We start from the raw sequence: 13,580 nt of genomic DNA on the forward strand, positions 1-13,580 counted from the left end.
TCCTAATCCCTGCAGGAAAAGCATTCTTAGCAACAGTTGAAGAGTCCCAAAGTAGAATGCATTTTTTTTCCAAGAGAAAAACAATTTAAAGATATAAATCCACTAAAATTTAGAATGAATACATAGTGTAAGAATGGTTAATGATGGATGGCATTTGAACATTAGAGGAAAATCTTCAGTCACTGGAAATATTTTAGAAGGATTCTTGCCTAATTTTTCTTATACAATTATTTGATACACATGGATACATTATACTCAGACACACACTATTCATGTTTAGAATACATAATTTTCTTAAGAGTCCATTTGGTATATCTATGTGTAGAGTCATAGCTGTGAAGCATTCTGTGGACAAGCTTGGTCTACTTGGTTAGAAAATGGAACATTCGATGTTAGAGAAGACTTTGCTTCATTAGAAACTTGTATTCAAGGACAGCTCTAACTCTGAACTGTTCAAAGAACTAAATAAAATTTCCCCCCAAAATGGCTATTTGAATATGTCATCCCTATCACAAGAATATACTCATGAAATAAAAAGTTCCGTTTCAAAAAGCTGTGTATAAAACCTGGGGGAAAAACAGTTTTCAATAGAAGTGCAAGTATTTTGAAGTCAAACAGACATGGGCTCAAATCTCAACTATACTGTTTATAGATAGTATGGTTTGGGGCAAGTAACTTAAATTGCATCTCAGTTTGGTAATCTCTAAAAGAGAAATAACAACCTTGTAAGGTTAGTGCACGCATTAGAAATGACGCATGTAATTATCATATTGCACAGTATAGCTGAGACCCTCCCAGAAATGACAGCCATCATCCTCATCTTCATCACTGAAGCCATAAAATGTTTTTGTTGTTGTGATTATATAAAAACTGAGGAATAAAATATTTTAATCTGCAAATGTTTGGCTTATCACTCTGTAATTTTTACCATTATTAAGAAGAGAGTAGTAATTTAATAAATAAAAAGAAACCAATCTCAACTAAATTAAGAGGCTGTTTTCTAATTACTTGAATCCCTTTTATGAATGTGAAGGATGCAAAATCAAAAATTAGAACTAGGGGCTTCCCTGGTGGAGCAGTGGTTGAGAGTCCACCTGCCGATGCAGGGGACATGGGTTCGTGCCCCGGTCTGGGAAGATCCCACATGCCGCGGAGCGGCTGGGCCCGTGAGCCATGGCCGCTGAGCCTGCGCGTCCAGAGCCTGTACTCCGCAAGGGGAGAGGTCACAACAGTGAGAGGCCCGTGTACCACAAAAAAAAAAAAAAAAAAAAACAACTTTGTGGGCAATTCTTACTTTCATCTTTAAATTTATCCACAATTTTTAATTTTTAATATAAAAATGTATTCGCTATTTCATTTTTTAGTTTTAAAGAAATTAACTTCATGAATTAAAAGATCTAATCCAGTTTCTTCCCTTGAATAGCTGAATGCTAAGTTTCCATCTCAATATACCATAGAAATCAATGATGTTAAATGAATAAATACATATGAGTGAATGACTGAGAAGTTTAGGTCCTTAGCATAGGGAATACAAAGGCAATGTGCATAAATAAGGCAACACTGTTATACAAACCAAGATAAATCTAAAGTGGAGAATGAAAGCAAGAAAAATAGCAAAGGAGAAAAGCAAAAACAAGTATCTGGCCTAAATAACTAAGAATATTAAACAGACATTCTTTACATATCAGGATCTGAGAATCATGAAATAAACCTACACATCAGGAGTTAATATAAATTTAATCCCTCCTGTATAAATATATTTCCTATCCCAACCTATGAAGAACCAAAATCCATGGTACTTGCACCCCATCAAAGAAATCTAATGCCCATACTATAAGTGTAAAGACTGTATCAAATTCATAAACCACTTCGTTTCCCTTTTCAAAAATTCACAAAATCCAACCCAGGAATACCTTGTTCCAGTACTCAAGAGCTCCAGGTGCTCTTGCTCAAAGAAAAAAAAAAAAAAAAGCCATGGTAGCAGCATTAACATATTCTAGCAAGTGAAATTAAAGTAGTCAGAGGCTGCAGAGAACTCTGCATCTACCTCGACACTGGCACACAGAACAAGCAAGCTGCACTAAACTTAAGCATTCCACTGGCTGACTCAATAAATAACAAAACACGTGCTTTATGAGACATGTTAAAAGCTAAGGATCTCAGGAAATCCTCACTGGCTAAGCAACCATCTCACTGGTCTGAGGGACTACTCATTTTTTTTTTTCAGTCTACAGATAAAATAAATCAAAACTATAATTGTTAACAATGAAGTCTGAAACAAGGTTTAATTCTTCTAGCAACAAGCTAAAGGTCACTAAAATACAACAAATTCATGTAACGCTTAAAGGAATATACTGGTTAAAAGTAACTAAACTTAACAGAATCCATCATCTTTTTAAATGACCACTGGATAGTAAAACAGTATTTCCATCTGAGAAAATCTATAGGACTAAAGGAAGGAAGTGGACCACAGTTAATTCACGTAACAGTATAGAATTAATTATGGATTAAGGATTAATTATGCCACAACTGATTTGGTAAAAAGGTCTTGTAAAGATAATGAAAGTTTCGTATTCTTTAACATAATGGTGAATTAAAGGAAATATTTCTTGAGCTAGAATTTTTACTGAATATGCCATAGTCAGCGAGATACAGAACAAGAAGGCCATATCACTTTTACAAATTTAGGGCTCTAGAAAATTGTGGTCTTGGCAAAAAAACTGTACAATATGTCTGGTTACTGCTTAACTAGACTTCCTCCTAATGTTAACAATACTGCAAAAAGAAAAGTGCTAAATGTACATTTAATGAATAATAATCAGGGGAGAAAGCAAATAACCTCCATCTCCAAGGAAGGTCTGGGGAAGTCTAGAAGGTACTAGGATAAAATCACTAGGGGGAAAAATTAGGGCTATACCCACCCCCCAAGAAAAGAGTTACACTAAGCCTGCACACTTGCATAGCTCAGGGTATTGCATTAACTTATTAGAGATTCTCCCACCAAACTACATTGAAAAAATGCCAACAAATCAAGTATCTTCAATCTACTGTTTACCTCCTGGTATTCTAACCTGAACAGATCACTCTACTATATGCTGATATGAGACAAGTAATTTTAGCAGCCTGCTACTTATCTTATTCTGCCTTCTCCAGTGCTATCACCCAGAGAGGGTGGCAAGAATAAAGGTGGGTGGGAGTCAACAATGACGAGTATTACAGAACATTTAACTGCTTATAAAATGATAAGCCTTTTGCTCGTCACAATCATCCTATCCTCAAGTAATAGATGTTAAACCCACATTTCTAAATATTAATCTGAGGTACATTACTCTGATTTTAAATAAATCAGATCAGATATCAATAATTCTTCAACTTTATTTTCCTAGAAAGGAGAACTAAGTTCCTACCTGCTCATTTAAATTTATTTCAGGAAACGGGCATTTTTCCCATTATCCTTTGTTATAGAAATTTGTCCTGCTAAATTTTAGAAATTGCAAAATAACACTAAAGTGAATCTCTTAAAGAGTAAAATATAATAGAAAAGCAAAATGAACTTAATATAGGTAGTTCTTTAAAAGATACAGATTTATGTTTAAATTTGAATGACACATTAAGACTTGACTATTTGCCTATTTCTTCTGTTTTTGCTAGCACCAGACATTAACATTATAATCTGTGGTGCTTTTCACATGATATTTTCAAAAGATATAATGAATACAAAGTACATTTTATGATGTCTCATAAAATGAGACAGTATGCAAAATAATAAAATTTCTTTTTAATTTTTTTTAATGCATTTGTTTATTTATTTTTGGTTGCACTGGGTCTTTGTTGCTGCGTGCAGGCTTTCTCTAGTTGTGGCGAGCAGGGGCCACTCTTCGTTGCGGTGCGCGGGCTTCTCATTGCGGTGGCTTCTGTTTTGCGGAGCATGGGCTCTAGGCACGCAGGCTCAGTAGTTGTGACGCACGGGCTTAGTTGCTCCGCGGCATGTGGGATCTTCCTGGACCAGGGCTCGAACCCATGTCCCCTGCATTGGCAGGCAGATTCTCAACCACTGCGCCACCAGGGAAGCCCAATAAAGCTGTTTTTAAGTGTCAATTCAGAATCCTCAAATTATATCACTATACCTTTGTGGTAAGATAAGTATGTTTAGAAACTCAATTAACTTGGTGCTTACTGATATACAATTCATTAACCTACTGTTTCACTATTACAAGTAGTATTCAAGTTAAATATACAAAGCAACTGAAAACAACAGTACTACTTTTGAGTCCATGGTTTCCATTTTAGAAATAAAGTTGGATTTTTTTAATTTAATGAAGCTCAGATAATTCAAATTCCCCCCGTGCCACTTATTACCCATATGAACTTGGGCAATTTACTTAAGATCTCTGAAGTGCAATTTCCTCATCTGAACAAAATAAACATGCCCAATCATACTGCAATCAAAGTGATTAGATAAAACAGTATACATAAAGCACCTATGGAACACAACATGTGTAAATAAAAGATGCTAAAAAAATGGAAGGTATACTTAAAAGAAAGATGTTTCATGAATCTAGGTTTAGGATCTACTAAAAATATGTTAAACTCCTTCAGAACAGAAATCAAAATTCTCATAAGGGCTCCTTTATAAATTACTAAAATATCACTGTCTCACCTGAAGAAATATCACAAATACCCAATGCAGTGTACAAAGTTTTCCAATTGTTACAAACCTGTTTTTTAAACAGTTGGTTTGTTTGAATCAGAAAGCCCACACATGACATTTTAGTTAATAAGTTTTTAGTTAATAATTTAGTTAATAATCTTGAGATTTAAGGGCTTCCTCTCCTCCTTTTTTTGTCACATATTTGTTGAAGAAATCTGGTCCTGTATAACCTCTAGCATTCCAGGCCCTGTTGATTATATCTATCCCAACAGTGCTGTTCTACCGGTTCCTCTAGCTCTCTTATTTCCTTTACAGGCATTAATTCCTAAAAGCTACATTGAATTTTAGTTTCATGTTTTTTGCCTTACCTACCAGCCTTCTAAAATAAACATTAATCAAATGAACAGCAAAATGGTAAAATGATACAAAATGCAAAGACAAAAGTAACCAAAGGGCCATAGATAATATATTCTTGCATGACTTAACCAGGCATAGTGGGGTAGCTATCCAAGGTACAGCATATTAAGAAGTTTCAACTGTTGTTTAACTTCTAGCCTCAGAGGGCTCTTGCATCCTCTACTATCATCTATGACATTTTTATGTCCTCCTACACAATCTGCTAAGGACAATGGCAATACCTGCACACACCTGAACAATCTATGACTAATACCAAGACTTTACCCAGTATGTCTGTCACTAATTAGTTTCTATATTTTAGGACAACACAAAAGCTGTGTGAACTATGAAATATTCTTAAAGGACAGAAACATAATCACTCCTCTTTGAGCAGGAAAAGGAACAACTGATATACTGGAATAAATGATCAATTACGTGAAAACAGGTGAAATGCAGGACTTATCCTACTCTAGTATATTAAACCTAGTTCATCAACTCAAACATTTGATATTAAATGATGAGCAGGAATCAAGAGATCAAAGATATATCTATAACAGGCTGCATATCTGAGAAAACATGGATTCATGATATAATTAACACAGAGGGGTAAACATTAATAAACCTTCATGAGCTTGGAAATCCAACCTGTTAGTATCAAGTAACACAGGTTTGCCAAGAACTAGACAAATCTCCTCCCCATTCCCTGCTACCCAAGAAAACATTGTTAACTATCTGGCCAGTCTATCAGAATCTCCAAGTCAAAGAACTACTAAAACAGTGAAAGATTCTACAAATAGCAACTATATCCACAAAGTAACAAGGCATTCTTAAGTGAACAAATGGAAAAGACAATTCACCATGCACTGGTTTTTCTGCCAGTTGAACAACCAGCCAGTGAGTATCATCACCCATTCTGTCATTTTCAAATATAAAATACAAAGTAGATACCAGCAAAACGAAAATACCACCTTAGACTATTACAGTAGTTTACTGTTTTCAAAGCACTCTGACCTATTTCAAAGCAAATAACAAGTGACTAAAAGAAACCAAACCAAGTGAAGGGTGGGAATTTTACATCTGAAATAACAGATTTTAGAAGACCAAATTTATAAGAAAAAGCACTGAGAAGTGAATTTATTATAATCTTTCAATAACTATACAGTCTAACATTAAAGAGCTTAATAACAACAGGTGTAACACAGGAAATAAACAAACAGTAAAGTATGGTCACTTAACAGCATTGTTTTCCAAGGAAAAAACTGAGGCTATTTCTCCAAGTGTGGCTTTAAAACAGAGGATTCTCAATCCTTTTTTCTGCCCCAAAACAGTTCAAGGATATGCACACTCTCATTAGGAACAATGACTCATAAACTATTTAGAGATTTATTTTGATGAACAACCATTTGAAAAGCAAATTATCTTTGAGAGGGTCAAGCTTGTTGAGCATTCAAACCTTAAGGTGAAAATTATTTTAATCAGAACTTAATTTAGTTGAAATCAGCAACACACACACAAAAATTAGTTTTAAAGAGGGGGAGGGAGGGAGGAAGAGCTGGATGAAATGAAGTCTCTGATCAGCTAAGGCAATATGAGGGGAAAAAGGAGGAAGGCAAAAAGTAAACTCTGTCGTAATCCCTTAAAAATTAACGGATGAAATAGATGTAAATCATTAACCAGAATATCTGGGGCTATCAGTAAGGGTATCAATACCCTTCCTCAAAACATTCTGCAAATGACACCAAAGTGACAGAATGCTCAACCGTATGGACACAGGTTGTGAATCAATATGCGGGTAATTCTTATGCTGTTATTGATATTTTTCTTAGGCAATCTTCTCTGAAATTAGGAACATTCGCCTGAATGAGTATCTGATGCAAATGTCTAGTCTATGACATGATAGTAAAGAAGAATTTGGCCAGTGGCTACTTAAGGCTGAAAAGGATGAAAGGCCAGAGAATCACTTGTGTCAGAGAACACAGAGAACTGGAAACAACTATTAGAACTTAAAGAAGTTTCAGAGATTCCAGTATTTTCAAAGCTAGAAGAAATCTTGAAGACCATCTACTCTGAAGTCAGTTAGTAAACTTAACTCCAGAAATGCATGTTTCCTTTTTCTACCTTTCTATATGGTAAATTTTCACATAGTATCTCATATTAATTCTGATGAGATGGTGTGATCAGAACACTGTCTCTGAATTACATATGAGGAAACTGAGGCTTGCCCAAAGTCAAGCAATTTATAAGTGGTATTAACCTCTTGGGTTATTTGAGAAGGAAGAGGTAAAACATCTCCTCCACCAAGAAATTTCAAATTATTTCCCAGTCCAAAGTATTCTTTCTGCTTTCCCATAACACTTGCAAAAACACTTGCAAAATACTTTAAAAATACAAGAGAAACAGACATAAAGAGGTAAAGTGATTTGCCCAAGGGACACCAGGGTGGAGGGAGCCTGAGATTATGCACTTAACCACGAAGTCATGCCCCCAAAATGGTCACCAAGTATGATCTCTTCTGCTACAACACATTTCTGTAACACGAATTAGTTCCTATGAGGTTGGTAAGTAGGGGAATGTGTCAACGTAACTCAGATTACATGTGACAATTTTTCCCACACATTATGTTTTCGGCCAGGTACGTTCAGTTTAACACAAAGTTCTCTACACGGGTGAATGTGGCGGTAAAATACAGGGATCAGTGGACTGCACACAATGCCCACTCGTACCACTTTGTTGCTGGTTCAATTTGGTCCCATCCTATGTCTTGGGCTTTCTGCACGGTGCTTCCTCCTTTTGGTGTACTTGGCCTTTGTCTCTGTTATCAGCAGTCTCAACCCTTCATTCCACCACTTTCTATCAAGCAACCATCACCCTATTTAAAAGGTAAAATCCTAGGACTTCCCTGGTGGTCCACTGGTTAGGACTCCACGATTCCACTGCAGAGGGCATAGGTTGGAACCCTGGTTGGGGAACTAAGATGCCACGTGGCACAGCTCAAAAAATTTTTTTAATTAATCAAAAGGTAAAATCCTAACTTAACTGTAATATTTCTTTACCTATTCAAAATTTGACATATCTTCTTAACTGTTTTATTATTAGGATCGTTATTGCTTCTATTAGTGCTCTGGATATAAAGCTGTATAGACTTTGAGTGATTTGTGCAACCATATTTTTACACATTACTGCAAAAACAACTGTATAAAAAATAATGTTTTAAAAACGGAATCAGGGCTTCCCTGGTGGCGCAGTGGTTGAGTCTGCCTGCCAATGCCGGGGACACGGGTTCGTGCCCTGGTCCGGGAGGATCTCACATGCCGCAGAGCGGCTGGGCCCGTGAGCCATGGCCGCTGAGCCTGTGCGTCCGGAGCCTGTGCTCCGCAATGGGAGAGGCCACAACAGTGAGAGGCCCGCGTACCGCAAAAAAAAAAAAAAAAAGTATCAATATTTACTACATACTCCGTTATGGCCCATTAGAGTTTTACTACAAAATAAAACTGCTACCGTCACAACTACTGGACACCTAACACAACAGAACAGTTATTCATTCCCTACCCATCTCAGTGCCTTCCATATAAACCAAATGCAGGCGCTCCTCAGAAGGTACGTAAGAGAACTACACAAACATGTACCACTAGGCATCAGAATTACATGAGTAGCTTTAAAAAAGACAGGTTTCCCTACACACACACACAGACCTACTGTATTTCCCGAGACCAAATTCTAGAATTTGCATTTGAAGTTCTTCAGTTGATTCTATTTATCCGACAGCCCAGCTGTATAACGATCAGGTATTCACATAAGAGAGCAATAAGAACAAAAATTAAGCCCCCCAAATGATACGCTTTTACTTTCTGAAATGGTCAATAATCCAAGTGAAAGAAACAGCATTCCTAAATGAAGAGTATTAAAACTGTACGAATACCACTTTTTAATCCTGTAACTCAGAATTTATCAATTCAAATATGAAGCGTTGTTCATGAGATGTATGTGGTTACTGAGAGGCTGGAAAATGAGTGAAATAGTAACATAACTATCAACTATACCCTCTAACCAGTTGCCTGATATACAAATAAATCCCTCATTGTGGGAAATGGAAGGAAAAACATGGTATTTGTAATATATGACAGGTAGGAAGTTGTCATGTCTTGGCTCAGAGCTCTGACAACCTTTGGACTTTTTTATTTTGGAGTTCTTCTATCTACTGAGGCAAATTATTCTCGTTAAGGCTAACCAATACTACCATACTAACCGTTACTAACCATACTGCTTAATTTGCCTCAACATAAGGTACACTATTTCTCCATTAATATTTCTTATTTAAATGTTCGTATGAATCCACCACAGTTGGTAGAATCTTACAGCTACTACAGTACATAAGGTAGTACAACTGTCAACATTCTAGATGGCAATTAGAGCAAAGTATGCTTATATACAATGTTCCAGGAAACTACATAACATGTTATGTACTTAAGTAATTGTAGTTGAATATTTGTGATCCAGAATACTTACAAAAAGGCAAAAAGTTTTAGTTTGGGGGCAAAAAAATTGCTCATTTTATATATAAACAAACCTTATTTGGACCACCAAACATGACTGATCTGGATCTCAAATTATATTTTTATCTGGCCTTTACCTAGCTGTCCCCAAAATATATATGATATCTGAATTTTATTCTCCAAACCACATCAAAGGTTTATATTTCATAACTGTACATTTCAAATAAAATATAGTATAAAGAATCAATGAGTGAGACTTCCCTGGTGGTGCAGTGGGTAAGAATCCACCTGCCAATGCAGGGGACATGGGTTCTATCCCTGGTCCGGGAAGATCCCACATGCCACGGAGCAACTAAGCCCTTGTGCCACAACTACTGAGGCTGCATTCTAGAGCCTGCGAGCCACAATTACTGAGCCCGCGTGCCACAACTACTGAAGCCCGTACGCATAGAGCCTGTGCTCCGCAACTAGAGAAGTCCCGACAAGGAGAAGCCTGCGCACCACAACGAAGACCCAACACAGCCAAAACTAAAAACTTTTTTTTTAATTAAAATCTTTAAAAAAAAAAAAAAATCAATGAGTTTTCATTTGTCTAAGCCTCAAATGTTCTGACTCACTTTGGAAGTGCTGCTATTTGAAATTTAAATGATGTAAATTGAGATACAGGGTAATCAAGAGATGTCCCCAAGGCAGGATCACACTGCTAAGCTCAATGAAACTCCCATTTCATTAAAAACAGACAAAATCACTGCTTCAGGTAAACCAGAAAAATACCCAAGGAGGTATTGGGTATTATTGACACAAAGGATGTGGTTTAAACCTATAGCAGCTAAATTTTAATCTTCCATTTGTCAGAACTACTTGCCAAAGGCAAATGACAGAAGGTTAATAATGCACTGAAATTTCCTGCAACTGGCAGCAGGTAACAGTAATGGAGAAAAGTGACGGATGTGAGAGCCTGAGACATCACCCCAGTACCCTGTAACCCACATTAAGTAACGTACTGCGAGACATGCCAAAAATAGTGTGCCCTATTTCAGCTGCATTAGGTGAATTCTGCATTATGCAAATATAAATATTAAACCAAAACTCCTAAAAATGTGACAGGTTCCCTTATCTTGAATTAAAATTTTATGTTAAAGATAACATTTTAATAGTGCAACATTTTCATAACCCTACATAAGCCATTTAAAAACAGATTTACTTCAAATAGACACAGTGCTTTGCATAGCCAAAATGACAAATCTTACATGAAGATGCTACGGGAATGATAAATGAGGCATTAAATGAGGGCAGGAAAAGATAGGGAAGGAGACTCTACACACTCTAGTTTTATAAGAGGAAGGTAGGTATGTTTTAAATATTTTTTTAAAAAATAAAAATTTAAAAAATCTTGAAGGGAAGAACAATAACTCATATTTATCTTATCTTGTCCATGCTTGTTGCTCAAGAAGCAATTTTTAAAAGAGAACTGCAGTAGGACTCCCCCCCAAAATCCCATAACCCCAGTCTAACGATGAGGAAAAAGTCAGACAAACTCAAAGTGAGGACACTCTACAAAATAACCTACCAGTACTAATCAAAACTGTCACGGGGCTTCCCTGGTGGCACAGTGGTTGAGAGTCTGCCTGCCGATGCAGGGGATGCGGGTTCGTGCCCCGGTCCCAGAAGATCCCACATGGCGCGGAGCGGCTGCGTCCGTGAGCTATGGCCGCTGGGCCTGCGTCCGGAGCCTGTGCTCCGCAACGGGAGAGGCCACAACAGTGGGAGGTCTGCGTACCGCAAAAAAACAAAAACAAACAAAAAAAAACTGTCAAGGTCATCAAAACTGCGGAAAGTCTGAGAACTGTCGAAACCAAGAAGAGCCCAAGAAGAAATGATGACTAAAGGTATCTGGTATCCTGGAACAGAAAAAGAACATTAGGTAGAAACCAAGATTCAAATAAAATATGAACCTTAGATAATAATTATGTGTCAGTATTGGTTTGTTATATGTGACAAATGTGCTATACTAATGTAAGATGTTAACAAAAGGAGAAATTGGAATGGGATAAATGGGAACTCTATACTATCTGCAACTTTTTGGTAAATCTAAAATTACTCCAAAAGAATATTTTTCTAGAGAACTCTATTATAAGGGATAGAAAATGCAACTGAAACTGGATTAAACATAAAAGAAATTTGTTGGATCATATGACTGAAAATACCTAAAGGTTGCTCTCACTTTAGGTACAGAGACATTCAGAGGTTGTTCAAATGGTGTCAGGAAGGTGTCTCTCCAGATGTTGGCTACAGTCTTACGTTTCATGTACAGACAGTTCTGCTACAATACTTGCTTTGAAAAGGCAAATTTGTTCCAAAGTTATTGTTATATTAGGGAACAATTTACACACAGCATGAATTTTGCATTTGCTTATACATGATTTCATCTGCCAGAAGCACTAGGTTAGGAGCCAGGAAACTTCTTCTGTAAAGGGCCAGATAATAAATATCTTAGGTTTTGTGAACCATATGGTCTCTGTCACTCAACTCCACCTTTGTAGAAGAAAAGCAGCCGTAGACAAGAGTAAATGAATGGGCACGGATGTTTTCCAATACAATTTATTTACTGAAGCAACCAGGCACTAAGCGAATGCAGAAAGCTGCACCCAGCTGAACAGAGACCTCGCACAACTCCCTGAGACAAGGAGCCGCGCCCAGCCACGTGTGCTGCTACCACTTCCATCTGATTTCTGACCAGCCTCCTCAGCCCTAACCACAGGGGGCCACACTCCCACACCACCACCACCTCCTCCTCTGGTAGCACCACAGTGTCCATTTAATTGGGCCATCTTAAGATTTCCTACCCACTTCTGAACAGATCACTTTGTCGCAAAGACACTCTGCTGACTGGCCTGGGCTTGAGTCTCGGACTTTATCATTGCAACAGGAAGGTGGAGTCCTGCTTGGTCCCTAAGGAACCAAGACTGGGGCAAGAAAGGACTCCCAAACCAAAATCAAGGGCTATTGCAAAAATAAGAGTGAGAAAGTCAGCGCGTGAGCAAGTGAGAGAAAGAGACAGAGAAAGAGAGAGAGGGAGAGGGAGAGAGAGAGGAGGGAGGGTGGAAGGTGGGGAGGGGGGAGAGAGAGGGAGGGAGAGAAGGAGGAAGGGAGGGAGGGAGGGAGGGAGGGAGGGAGGGAGGTTGTGGGGGAGAGAGAGATAAAGGGCAGGCAGGTGGGAGGGAGAGAGGGAGGGAGGGAGAGAGGGAGGGAGGTAAAGAGAGGGACAAAGAGAGAGAGGGAGGGAGGGAGAGAGGGAGGGAGGTAAAGAGAGGGACAAAGAGAGAGAGGGAGGGAGGGAGAGAGGGAGGGAGGGAGGGAGGGAGAAAGAGAGGGAGGGAGGGAGGAGAAAACAAGTATCTAGTACAACCTCTATGTACAAGAGCTAGAGTGGCAGAGTTTGACATGTGATTAATTTATGCAAACTCAACAATACCTATTCAGCACTGGGTTTGATTCCAAGTAATTTAAAGACATGCATTTTTAATACAACAGAGCTTCTTAAAAAATCTGACAATATATTTCACTTGGTGCGGAATTAAAAGAAAAATAGCAAACCTGTTTCATTGCTGGGAAAAAACTATAATGAATTTAGTGACGACAATATGTTTTTATTCTGCTCTTTATAGCAAATTTAAAGGGTTTTCAAGGATACTTTTTTTTTTTTTTTTCTTGCGGTACGCGGGCCTCTCACTGTTGTGGCCTCTCCCGTTGCGGAGCACAGGCTCCGGATGCGCAGGCTCAGCGGCCATGGCTCACGGGCCCAGCCGCTCCACGGCACGTGGGATCTTCCCGGACCGGGGCATGAACGCGTGTCCCCTGCATCGGCAGGCGGACTCTCAACCACTGCGCCACCAGGGAAGCCCTATATACTGATTTTTAAAATCAATATGAAAGGCTTTTTAAAAATTAGTCATCCTTGGGTTTCCCTGGTGGCAAAGTGGTTAAGAATCCCCCTGCCAATGCAATGCAGGGGACACAGGTTCGAGCCCTGGTCCGGG

The 13,580-nt window shown here is 38.2% G+C and overlaps 1 protein-coding gene across 3 annotated transcripts in view; it reads right to left on the reverse strand.

The window, feature by feature from the left end:
* Nucleotides 1–13,580, reverse strand: part of ARHGAP32 (Rho GTPase activating protein 32) — a 272,293-nt gene that overhangs the window by 183,444 nt on the left and 75,269 nt on the right. The window contains exon 1 of one of the 3 annotated variants that reach the window (XM_079929487.1): nt 11,111–11,411. The exons of the other annotated variants lie outside the window; for them this stretch is intronic. The gene's annotated coding sequence lies outside the window, so the exon portion shown is untranslated. Of the gene's footprint in view, nt 1–11,110; nt 11,412–13,580 lie in introns of those variants that run through there. 3 annotated transcript variants of the gene reach the window in all.

Source organism: Stenella coeruleoalba (genome assembly GCF_951394435.1).
Source record: "Stenella coeruleoalba genome assembly, chromosome: 8".
NCBI lineage: Eukaryota > Metazoa > Chordata > Mammalia > Artiodactyla > Delphinidae > Stenella > Stenella coeruleoalba.